This window comes from Brienomyrus brachyistius, chromosome 21 (genome assembly GCF_023856365.1).
Source record: "Brienomyrus brachyistius isolate T26 chromosome 21, BBRACH_0.4, whole genome shotgun sequence".
In the NCBI taxonomy this organism is placed as follows: Eukaryota; Metazoa; Chordata; class Actinopteri; order Osteoglossiformes; family Mormyridae; genus Brienomyrus; species Brienomyrus brachyistius.
The window spans coordinates 13,442,564-13,455,859 of NC_064553.1; the positions used below are offsets into that span (position 1 = coordinate 13,442,564).

The window sequence follows — 13,296 nt, forward strand, 5'->3', positions numbered from 1 at the left end:
GAATTATGACCTTTGATAACCAGCTATTACATTGATAACCTGTAGCCTTTTTATGTTGAATGTATGTAAGTGATGATGGACCTGTAAAAAACACAAAAAAAAAAACAAAACAGCAATCGATATAGGAGCCACATGTATCAGTTGATGTTGGTGTTGTATGATGTAGATGTGTCTGCTGTAAACCTGTACTCAGTTCTCAAAGACATGGACTTTGTGTAGCGGGAAAACTGCTTCCGACACTTTCCTCATATGTCATTCCAGCACAGATTTACATAGAAACATCGTGTTAAATTCTTTTTTAAAGGCTATGTTATGCCCATAAAGGCCCACCTAGAGTTTCCTAGGTTCGAAAAGTTTTATAAAAACCTGTCATGGTCTGCAGAGGACCAGGTTGCAATCCTGTTTCTCTGAAACATACTAGGATTGAATATGGGCAGCCTTTAGTCGTTTTTCGTTATTCCAGACATTTTGAGCTGGCTTTTAGTTCATTAATGATCACTTTCTCTATTATGAGTACTGTGCACTGTTTTAAATACTTTGCTAACTATAAAAAAATCTAAACAGTGACAATGAAGAACTACGGCCTGTTCTAGTAAAATGTAAATAAATACTTTATTATATAAATGATATTATATAAGCTATATTAAATTATGTGGGATACAAATGAAAACACTTTAAGAATATATCCAAGAATACACAGCAACTTGTCAGTCCTAAAGTTGCCATGTGTTAAAGTGAATATTTCAAAGGGCTTTGTTTCATTTAGAGATTTATTTTAATTATTTACATACCCATACCTTTTCATATGGTATGCATTTTACTTCAGTGTAATTCTGTTTTCCCTTTGCTGTCTTGAAATCACCTAAAATGTTTGCCCGCTATTTGGCCAGTGGAGATTGGTGGCACCGACTGAGTAATTGAGTTGTGCTTCCCTGATTTCCATGTCACTTCCGTTCCTCACTGTGTGAAATCAAATGGTTGTGACAATCTGCTTTATTTGTCGAAGGCCTTTCAGACAGAAGCTGCATTCACATGTACAGGAACATGTTTATCTCAGTAACATGTTTAACACCTAAATCTCTACCAGCTGCCAGTGGAGTTGTGACTGAGTTTGATGAAACGATGAGTGAATATTGATAAAATGGTGCACAGGGACACTGTTTCAGCTTGGTCGTCATTTTTTTATGTATGCTGATTGTGGACTTTGCCCTTACTAGCTGCTATATGAATGGAATCCTTTCTGTTTCATTAAGACTGAGTAAGTATGTACTGCTGCTTACTGAAGAGAGTTAGCTCTCCTCGTTGTTTGTATACTTGTAAACAAAAGATGGAAAAGGGAGCCTGTTTGTGTGTGTTTACTGCTTTATTGGATTATAGTTACTGATGATGGAAGAGTGCAACATTAAGAAGAAGCCAGATAAAATGACTATGAAGTGAACGTGTTGATTTCTGCTGCACCAGGAATTTTACTTGAGAATTAAATGGTAATTATTGAGAGCGATAAATTTTTCAAGGCCAAAATTGCGTAGCACTTGGTACTAACAGTAGTCAAAATGCCTTGGTTCAAGTCCAAGTTAATCAGGGTTTTCTGTGTTGAGAAGCGTAAATCTTTTTCTTTTTAAAGTGTGTCCTAATGTGTATGTACTATATATTGCCAGTGCCTAGTATGCCTAGTTTCAACTGTCTGTAAATCTTATATTTATTATTTTCTTGTGTGTGTTTGGCTATAAGTCCCTGTAGTAATTTATTTTCCTTGTAATTTATGTTAAAAATGCCACTACATAGCATTTCCTGAATAAAAAGTGTAATTCCCTTTTGAGGACGACATACATTAGCAGGGGCCCCCAGCGGACCCCTGCACAATCGGACTTTCCCAGTCCTGTCTATAGGCTGCCCTGCCCTGTACTTATGTAGGTGTGCTGTGCACAGGAGCGTTGGGGGCTATCGGAGCCCGCATCGCTCCTGTTCCATCATTTATCGCCACTTTGTGCGTGTGATTTTTTTTGGAAAGGCCCTCTTTTGGCCTACAGACATCGGTGCAGACAGCAAGCAAGCAGAAGAGTAAAGCCAGTCAAATGTAAGCATCTTGATAGAGTCATCATTAAGGTCTCCTGTAAAAGGAGGCATGTTGAATGCTGGGCTCTGTCTGTAACCCTGAGCCAAGTAAGCTGTTGTATGTTTGTGCTTTATTAAAGCAAAACTATATAGCTAGAAGATTGCCTGTGGAAAAAAATTCTGTTTTACACAGCAAACTGGCTCTGTGTGCCCGACTTTTGGCTGGTGAGAGCTTATGCAGTCCAGCTGGTGACCCCAGCTGGAACACAGCAGAGAGTCGCTTGGGAAGGATGTGGAGAGACGGAAATTGGGGATGTTACATGATTACTGACAGGAAGAAACCACGGCACCCATAGAAGGAGCATCATTAGAAAAGGAAGGTGAGGCTTAGCAAGCAGGAAAATGGCTAATGGCTGCATATATGAATGTTTTTTTTTCTTCTCTGCATTCCATCCCCTGTTTCATTTGATCCCCATACAAGCCCTGTAGTAAACGTCTTGCTCTGACGCCATACCTGCATTGGTCCCTGGAGACCACCTGATGTACTTGTGCTTGGTCAGTGTTTTCAGAACTAGGCACAAGACATCCTAAAGACAAACTGCACTGCGTCTGCACTGATGTCGGGGCCCAGTTGACCTGCTGAGTGTCTGAAGTTGAACTAAGTGGCGGTTCATCCAGTAAGTGTGTCTCTCCCTCACTGGCAATCCTAATAATCATTGTGCAATAAAACTCGAGAGTATTGGCACACTATCCCGGCTGGTTTCTCTCTATTTGTGCTGGTGTCTTATATCTGAGTGAAATTTATTTCACTGTATAAAAATGACTTGCACACATGAGAAACTTAATGCTTCCCTCTCATTTTGACAACTTTTATTTGTGCCTCCTGTCCTTTTATGTATGCGTAGATAGGTGTTTGCATGTGTATTACTATTTTCCTTAACGTAAGGTAACGTTTAGTGTAACGTACGTTTATTGTAACTAAGCTATTTCATTAGTTCTCATGCTGTTTATGCATATGAATATGAGAACATATATAGCATATAGGGGTTGGGCAATGAAACTGAAAAACCCAGTTTTAGACAACAATAATTTATTACTATGGTGTAGGGCCTCCTTTTGCGGCCGATACAGCATCAATTCGTCTTGGGAATGACAGGGAGAAGTCCTGCACAGTGGCCAGAGGGATTCTGAGCCGTTCCTCTCGCATAACAGTGGTCTAGTCACTACGTGATGCTGGTGGAGGAAAACACTCCCTGGCTCACTACTCCAAAAGATCTCAAGGTGGCTCAATAATATTCAGGTCTGGTGACTGTGCAGGCCGTGGGAGATGTTCAACTTCACTTTCATGTCCATCAAGCCACTTACATGTCTTGCTGTGTATATTGGTGCATTGTCATCCTGATGCATGCCATCACCTTCAGGATACAATCTTTGAGCCATTTGGTGAACATGGTCCTCCAGAATGGTTCAGTAGTCCTTGGCAGGTGGCACGCCCATCTAGAAAAGTTATGCAGCCCAAACCAACACTACTCCACACCGTAACTCTCCTGGATGTGTCAAAGACAGCGAAGGGGGACTCATCAGAGAACAAAATATATTTGACATTGTCCACCGCCCAAGATTGGCACCATTGTATCTGATGGTTGGCGTTGGCATAAGCGACCAAAGGTTTGGCTGTAGTAGCCCGACCATGAATATTGACCTTGTGGAGCTCCCGATGAATAGTTTTGGTGGAAACAGGAGAGTCAAGGTGCGCAATTAATTCTTCAGTGTGTTGGGCAGCTCTGGTTTTATGGTTCTTGAATACAATCCGGGTTGGTACCCGAACATCCCTATCAGACAGCTTCCTATTGCATCCACAGTTACTCCTGCTGGACGTGGTCCATCCTCCGTGGTGATATGCTGACATTAGCCTGCATACCGTGGCTCTCGATGCACCACAAAAGACTTGCTACTCTGGTCAAAGATGCACCAGTGAAACATGCACCAATGATTTATCCTCCTTTGAACTCTGATATGTCTCCCATTATGTTGTGTGCATTGCAATATTATGTACAGCTGTGTTATTGCTCTGCAATTCAACCTTCACACTCTGTTCTGACGGATGGAATGTGCAGTCAGTGAAGATTGGCCACCAGGACACACACATATAGGTGTGAAACCTCAAACACTATTTCGGCCAGAGTTTCGGTTTCGTTGTCCAACCCCTGTATGTGCTTCTGACCATGTTTTCTTCCAACTGCATACACCACTGATCCCACCCCCCCACCTCCGAAAGCTTATCTGCAGAGGAGTGTGTCTGAGTCACCAGCCACTCCACGCTGGTGCACAGGTCACCTCAAGGTCCCATCCACCCCCACCAGGGATACGGATGACCTGTGCTGCGTAACAGGAATCTCTGAGTGCTGGCACAGGAGACACAGCACTGTAAAAGGCTTTTTTTTGTTTTGGTTTGTGTTTTTCTTTGTTTATAGGTTAACCAACCTAAAATCAGCCTGATGCTTCATGATAACATCCCACCCCCCTTGCTTGTGCCAACACTGTGAGGTGCGTCACACCCCCATGCTGAAACGGCTGGCCTGTAAAGACACACGCAGCACGTACGTCACATCAGGATACCCCGTGTTTCTTGTTCGCTCACCGCTACGTCAGACATTACAGGAGCGTCCAAAGGCACAGGGACAGAATTTATCACAGTGTATAATATGCGATTCCTTATGTATCGATCTGTGTTTGCACTGATGCCGATTATGTATTATCACAACAACACGATATGGGATGCAGTATTATTTCATATTCATTCTCTCTGTATCTCGCAAATCACTGAGAGAGTGCAGTACTGCTTACTTGATAGCTGCCCGTCACTTCAGATTAGTGATAGTACTGTCAAAGGGGCAGTATGAAGTACTACATATTTTAAATCTATGTTATGGCAATGCCGTGGAGCGAAATTAAGTACTCCGGTCACGGATAGGCCACAGAGCTAGTCACACACACACCATAAGATAAAAATTAAATATAGAGGTATTGGAGTATAAAGTACGGAATATAAATTAGCAGTATGTACAGTGTCCAGTACGCAGAAGCAGACTGGATGCAACATAAAACAGAGCCAGGTAATTCACTATATAATAGTAATAACTCAGTTCCTGTGTTATAAAGAGCATTGCACATATGGGCTTATTACCACAGATACTGGTGAGAAAACTCAAGACACTTGGTCTTTCAATGGAGTTTACCCATCTGGGTCCTGGACTTGACTAACAGATCACAGTATTTATTTCGTTCCATGGCATGTGTGTCATGTATGGCATGACAGTAAAGTTTCTTCAATCTTCTTGAATCTTGAATATGGTGTTTCAAGAACATAGATTTAAAATATGTTGTAGTTCATACTGAATCCATGCATAAGAATTAGAAAACAGGAACAGGTATTAAGTTTAATTTTAACAATATTATTACATGAATAAATATGTATACATAATACAGTCACATAATACATCCATTTCCATCCATTTTCCAAACCGCTTATCCTATTGGGTCGCGGGGGGTCCGGAGCCTATCCCGGAAACAATGGGCACGAGGCAGGGAACAACCCAGGATGGGGGGCCAGCCCATCGCAGGGCACACTCACACACCATTCACTCACACATGCACACCTACGGGCAATTTAGCGACTCCAATTAGCCTCAGCATGTTTTTGGACTGTGGGGGGAAACCGGAGTACCCGGAGGAAACCCCACGACGACATGGGGAGAACATGCAAACTCCACACACATGTGACCCAGGCGGAGACTCGAACCCGGGTCCCAGAGGTGTGAGGCAACAGTGCTAACCACTGCACCACCATGCCACCCTCACATAATACAGTTTTCACATTATTCCAAAATGCCTGTATTAGCGCTACTGTTTCCAACTATATATTTTCAGTAAAAGACAAAATGATGGGGTTTTGTGGTCTTCATGGATTAGGACTGTGCCTGCGATCAGAAGGTTTCTGGTTCAAATCCCGTGTCTGGCAGTATGGTGCCGCTATTAAGCAAGGTTCTACAAATCCCATGGTTCCTAAGCCATTCTAAGCCCATGGTGGTATCAGCAGGGGTGACACTCTTTTGATTGGCTACTTCAGCTGTGACGTCACTCTCTCCTACAACAGTAACAGGATGTCAGTTGTAGAAACCCTGCAAGGTACCTGGAGCGAAAGAAGACTATATATCAAGGAATTTCGGTTGGCACTGTTAGGTAGAAGGAACTATATTTACATTTAATTTTCTGGCAGATGCCTTTATCCACCCTGAGAATGCAGACAGCCCCTGGAGAAGCTTGTAGTTAAGGGCCTTGCTCAAGTTCCCAGTGATGAGATCACCCATCTGACCCTGAGAGGTTATCCAGCGACCTTCTGATTACAATTGCAGCATCGGGACCCGCTGTGCACATTATCCTTACGGCCATGTGTTTATCAAAATAATTATATGGAATGTAGATATTTTGTTTGTCAAGGAAATGAACAACACAGTGCAAACAGAGCCCTCAGATGGGAAGTGAAAATGGAAACTGCCAGTGAAATGGCAGTTTTTAAACAAAGCCCTAAGAATGGATGTTCCTAAAATAGAGAGTTCTTTGGAGTTGGTGGCTTTTTCCGCCAGATACCCCAGAGGTAAATCAAAGGTGCACCTAGCAGAAACCATGAATGTTCTGTAGGTACCCACCAGTGCTAGACAGCTTATTTGACAGACAGTCAGCTGGTGTTGTGTCACTGCCCCCCTGTGGAGCAGAGAAGCGACGGCAGGTTTAGTTGCTCTACTCCTGTACATGAAAATCCACCTTACATGACATTAGTCATTTTTGGTCCAGCTATTGAAGCCGAGTGCTCATGTGCACGAAGGCAGTGTCTCGAGCTGTAGGCAGGAAGCTTGGTCATCGATTTCTGCTCGCGATCCTTTCACTTGTATGCTTGTTCGAGGCACAAATGAAATGATATATCGCTCTATATTTACATTCTTTTACACTGCACACTGATGCAAAATTCTGCCTTTCCCGACAGTTGACCCCAAAGAGAAAAAAAATAGAGTGTACCGGTATATGACAGGACGGTTTAATAATATCCCTCTTTCTCACGTGGTCTGTGCCTGTGTCTACAGCTGTACCATCTTGTATAATGGCATCTAAATGGATGGTTACTGATTTAGTGGGGAAACTTGAATGATTAAATGAATGCTGCACTTGGTAGAGCATGCAGTTAGGCAGCGGAGCGGAGGGTGTATTTAAAGTACGGATATTGCAATAAATCTTGTGGTAAATACGGGGGGGGGGGTGTCTGGATCAGTGGGTCTGGATTCGACCATGATTGCAATGTTGCCACTTCAAATCCTGGGGCTGCCAGATTAAGGCTGTTGTTGGGCCCTTGAGCGCAGCCCTTAACCCCCAGCTCCAGGGGCGCTGCACACTGGCTGACCCTGTGCTGTAACGCCCCCCCCAAGCTTGCACTCACTGTTATATGTGTCTGTGTGTCTTATGGAGAGCAAGATGGGATAAGCAAGAAGACAGTATCCCCACGGGGATCAATAAAGTATCGCTATTCTATTCGAATAATTATAATTACCTACACCCTTCACTCCACAGGCAAAAACTTAGGCTGAACCATAATTGCAATAAATTAATTAAGGAAGAGGATTGATTAAATAAACAGCTGTCAAGTGACAACCTAATTTAAGGCTCTTTGTTTACGTGGTGAGTAACCTGCAATAGGTGCTACAGTATTTCATCTACTGAACATTTTAGGTTTGCAGCTTGTGTGATGTTTACATTGGTGAGTCTTGGGCGCCCAGCACCCTGTTGGTGGGTTGTGGTTTTTCCCTCCTCAGTCCACTCTCAGTGGGTACTGACCACGGCTGACCATGAGTGCCCCACAAGCCTGGCCCTTTCGGAGCTGCTCTGGCCCAGTCTTCTGGCCAAAATGAGTTGGTCCTTGTCAGAGTCACTCACATCTTTATCCCTGCCCATTTCTTCTGCATTCTACAAGTACTGTATGTTAGCTTACTGCCTAATATATCCCACACATGCACCATTTTATGAGATAATCAACCTTATTCACGTCACATGGGGTTGGTCATAATATTTCAGTTCATTTGTGCCTGTTCTCCCGTACAGGACAGCTTAAATAGATGATCTGCTCACAAGTCAGGGCCACGTTTTAGGATCAGTATCTGGAAATAACAGTCACAGCAGAGTAATAGCATTTTATTCATTTAATTTATCATTTAATCGTTTAATTCCTTTAAGGTACAACAGTAGGATTTTTTTTAGAAACCCTAGTCTGTCAGACCTCACCCAGTCGCTTCCCTGGAGGACCATGGTAACAAAAGAATAGAACCCCACCCTTCTGGGCCGTTATGGAGAACCAGGTTTCAGGTTTTACCCAGACACCCATCCCTCCATTCTCAAACCTAATTTGTTCTGTAAAAAAAGAAGAAACAGAGGGGGAAAGTTCAAAAACAGGAAACAGTATTCCTATTATAAATTATGAAAAAATGACGACTTCCAAATCAATGTATTTACTCAAAAATACACTTAAACCTACAGAACCATTAAGAATATTATTCTGTGCTTTGTAAGAAATAAAAAGAAATGTTGAAGAAGTGTTTTTCCCATAAAAGTAGGTAGCTAGTAATGGAAGGTAATTTAATGTTTAAATGGATTTTTTTTTTTAATATACATTCGGTTATAATATGGCGAGTTTAGCTGTTGTTAGTTGGCCATTGGGATGTGGAGGCAATCAGCTGGTAGCAGGAGAGAGTGGTGTTACAGTGAGACCCAGAAGGTAAGGACAGGGTCAGAGTCATTTCACCCTGGATTTGTGTCATTTTTAATTAGATATATGTTCAGATAATTCAAAAAATTTGGTTCCTAGTTCATCCGGTATATCTAACTCAGGATTGACATGCCAAGTGTTTCGCTCTGCCACTGACTCTCACACACAGACTCTGTTCCTCTTCCTTGATGTCCACACACCTACCTGACCCTCTGTACCATCCTCTCCCCCTCTGCATGCAGCCTGCTGATGGGACGGAGCCAGCCGATAGTCTAGTACAACGTTTCCCATTTGCAGGGGCTTGATATGTAGAAACAGTGAGGCGCAAACAACCCAAAATGCAGCCTCCCTTGGGCTAAACAGCCCACCTGATTCCGGAATATATCTATTTCATATTTCACACCTCACATTTCATCATCTACTGAAATGCCGTGAAAAACGCGTCTGCTTTGAGACAGGGGCAATGAGGCGACTCTGCCGTCTACAGTCACGGAGCAGGTCAGTGTGTTAAATCCCCCAAAGGTGCAATTCATCCTGTGCACCCCTGCAGTGTGCTGTGATCTCATAGCTGAGAGGCGAGTTAAGCCGGTTTCAGCCATGCAGGAGGAGTCGTAGCCAGCAGTGAGAACTCCACAGCTGGCTGCGGGCAGGGAGGGCCCTTCGGGTGCCCTGAGCCACAGCGCCCCCAGCTGGAACACAGCCGTTTCGTAACATCATATGCCATCACAGGCATTGGCCGTGTTCCAGCATGTGTCACCTGGATGAGAAACCAAGTGTCACCACACATTCTATCCTTCTATCTTAACCACTTATCTAATACAAGGTCAAGGTGTCAAGTTGGAACCTGTCCCAGAAAGCACAGTGCACCAGGCAGCAAATGCCCTGGACGGGAGACTCATCCATCATTGAGCAGATAGCATAGAATTCCTACTGTACTGTTCAAAAGTATGGTGTCACCTAGAAATTTCCCATGGAATAGCCTTAATTTCTCAGAACAAGAAAACACGTGATGAATTTCAGAAGAAAGTTCAGTAATACGTTTCTTAAAGCAGTCATCATAATGCATAATAGATACCTTCATATAAATATGGTTATAACTATTTATAAAAAGGAATATGCAGTACGAATGCTTTATGAGGTTCTCATTTATAATGCACTATAGATAACCTCATAATGCATTATAATGGTCGATATAGTCCATTATCATGCATTATGAAGATATTTATAGTGCATTATACATGATGTCTTCATAAAGCAGTCATAACGCTTAATAAATATGGCTATAATACATTCTACCTTTTTTTAAATAGTTAGAGCTGGGTTTATAATACTTTATAAATGCATTTTAATGTATTAAGAAGGTATCTATAATGCATTATGATGATTGCTTTAATAAAGTTCTACTGAACTTTCTTTGTTTCTGGCCATTTTGAGTGTTCAATTGAACCCACAATTGCTGATGCTCCCGATACTCAGCTAACCTAAAGAAGGCCAGTTTTATTGCTTCTTTAATCAGCAGATTAAAATTTCAAATGGGATTTCTAATGATCAAATTTGCCATTTAAAATGATAAACTTGAATTAGCTAACACGGCATGCCACTGGAACACAGATTGACGTGTACTGACATTGGGCCTCTTTACGGCAATTTAAATATTGCATTAAAAATCAGCCATTTCCAACTACAATAGTCATTTTATAATATTAATAATCTACACCGTATTCCCGATTAACTTAATGTTATTTTAAAGGACAAAAAATTGCTTTTCTTTTGGAAAAAAGGAAGTGATCGCAAACTTTTGAAGGGTGGTGAATGCATTTTTCTGTTTACTGAGCTATTCCATACTACAGAACTGTACTGTATTATGCTGAAAACTTTGTAAGAATGTAAAAGCACTTGGGGTAAGATACTGTAATGGGTAGCATGGCTGATAGGTTACTGACAGTACCATTTTTGCTTGTGCCTCCACTCCTCTGGCGCCCTCTTCAGTTACTGCATAGCGAAAGCTTGCCACCTTCTTTGTTCTACCTGAAGGTCAGCCCCATCGTCGTTTTGTAGCACTAAAGCCACGTCATCTGTAATTGGCTGGCATACGGAGACCCTGGCAAGCAGCCAACACTCCCTCATCAGCCCAGCTAATGGGGGCTAATCTGCACCCACTGACAACAGCTGCACAAAGGGGTCCTGCCAGCCACTTCAAAGACACCGACACTGATAGAGCTGTTATACCGTAAAGGGGTCCTGCCAGCTGCACCACAGACACCGACGCTGATGGGGCTGTTATACCGTAAAGGGGTCCTGCCAGCCGCCCCACAGACACCGGCGCTGATGGGGCTGTTATACCGTAAAGGGGTCCTGCCAGCCGCCCCACAGACACCGGCGCTGATGGGGCTGTTATACCGTAAAGGGGTCCTGCCAGCCGCCCCACAGACACCGGCGCTGATGGGGCTGTTATACCGTAAAGGGGTCCTGCCAGCCGCCCCACAGACACCGGCGCTGATGGGGCTGTTGTACCGTAAAGGGGTCCTGCCAGCCGCCCCACAGACACCGACGCTGATGGGGCTGTTATACCGTAAAGGGCTCCTGCCAGCCGCCCCACAGACACCGACGCTGATGGGGCTGTTATACCGTAAAGGGGTCCTGCCAGCCGCCCCACAGACACCGGCGCTGATGGGGCTGTTATACCGTAAAGGGGTCCTGCCAGCCTCCCCACAGACACCGAAGCTGATGGGGCTGTTATACCGTAAAGGGGTCCTGCCAGCCGCCCCACAGACACTGGCGCTGATGGGGCTGTTATACCGTAAAGGGGTCCTGCCAGCCGCCCCACAGACACCGGCGCTGATGGGGCTGTTATACCGTAAAGGGGTCCTGCCAGCCGCACCACAGACACCGGCGCTGATGGGGCTGTTATACCGTAAAGGGGTCCTGCCAGCCGCCCCACAGACACCGAAGCTGATGGGGCTGTTATACCGTAAAGGGGTCCTGCCAGCCGCCCCACAGACACCGACGCTGATGGGGCTGTTATACCGTAAAGGGGATGAAGAAGAGTGTCAAGTATGACATTAGGAGCCACAATAGCCAGTGAGGGAAAATTGCATAAACAAGCACAAATGCACAGTATGCACAGTCATTGTCAGGTGCATTATGATGCAGAAGTACCTTCTGAAACTGTCATCACAGCGTGATGCATTACAGGTGCAGGACTTGCGCCCTCTAATAATGTTACTGGCTGCCTTCTGACTTATGCAGTACTACAAGCTGTGGCTGAAAATGTGCTGAAATGCATTAAATTCACGTAAGGCTGAATGCTTTTATTCATGCACACATAGTGCAAAGTTGTACTGAAATTATACAGAACCCTGTACAAGTGGAATTATCTTGCCAGGGAGGGAGAAAGGGTATGAGGACGGGGTCCCTGCCTTTCGCCGCGTCAGCGTGCTATTGTCTCAGCTCCCAGGACATTCGTATGACTAATGAAACATATTAAAGTCTCCTGGCCTGTCGGACAGTCTCTACTGCAGAGGAAAATGAGAGGGCATTCCTCGCCTCTCTCGGGACATGGGGAGGAGAGTGAGTCTGTGCAGAGGTGGGAAGTAAGACACAGACAGATGCTGGTGGGGGGAGCAAGCGGCTGGCTGGGCCCCACCCCCACGCGTCTTGGGATTTGCTTTGATGTGTCCCGTTTAGCCTCCCGATCCAGCAGCTGCTTGCCGAGGAATCTGCTGTTTTAGTGGGAAATGCGCCGAGCATCAGGTTAAATGTGGGGATGAAGTTTCATCCTGCTTCCTACATTAAGTCTCAAGAAAAGTCCTCAACAATTCTGGTAATGCAGAACACCTGGAACTGCCAGGGAACACCAAGCCCACCATCCCCAAACAAAAGATACATTTTATACTGCTGCCTTCACTTAGAGTCATCATCCCAGCCTTCACCCAGAGTCACCATCCCAGAGTCACCATCTCAGCCCTCACCCAGAGTCACCATCCCAGAGTCACCATCCCAGCCCTCACCCAGAGTCACCATTCCAGCCTTCACTCAGTCACCATCCCAGCCCTCACACAGAGTCACCATCCCAGCCTTCACCCAGAGTCACCATCCCAGCCCTCACCCAGAGTCACCTCCCAGCCCTCACCCATAGTCACCATCCCAGCCTTCACCTAGAGTCACCATCCCAGCCCTCACACAGAGTCACCATCCCAGCCCTCACCCAGTCACCATCCCAGAGTCACCATCCCAGCCCTCACCCAGAGTCACCTCCCAGCCCTCACCCAGAGTCACTATCCCAGAGTCACCATCCCAGAGTCACCATCCCAGCCCTCACCCAGAGTCACCATCCCAGCCTTCACCTAGAGTCACCATCCCAGCCCTCACGCAGAGTCACCATCCCAGCCTTCACCCAGAGTCACCATCCCAGCCCTCACCCAGAGTCA

The 13,296-nt window shown here is 44.8% G+C and overlaps 1 long non-coding RNA gene across 1 annotated transcript; it reads left to right on the forward strand.

Annotated features, from left to right (window-relative positions):
• The first annotated feature begins 16 nt into the window (after positions 1-16).
• On the forward strand, positions 17-2,805 carry LOC125717158 (uncharacterized). The gene is made up of 2 exons (XR_007384485.1): positions 17-2,435; positions 2,616-2,805. It is a non-coding gene; the product is annotated as an uncharacterized LOC125717158 (long non-coding RNA).
• Positions 2,806-13,296: the final 10,491 nt, after the last annotated feature.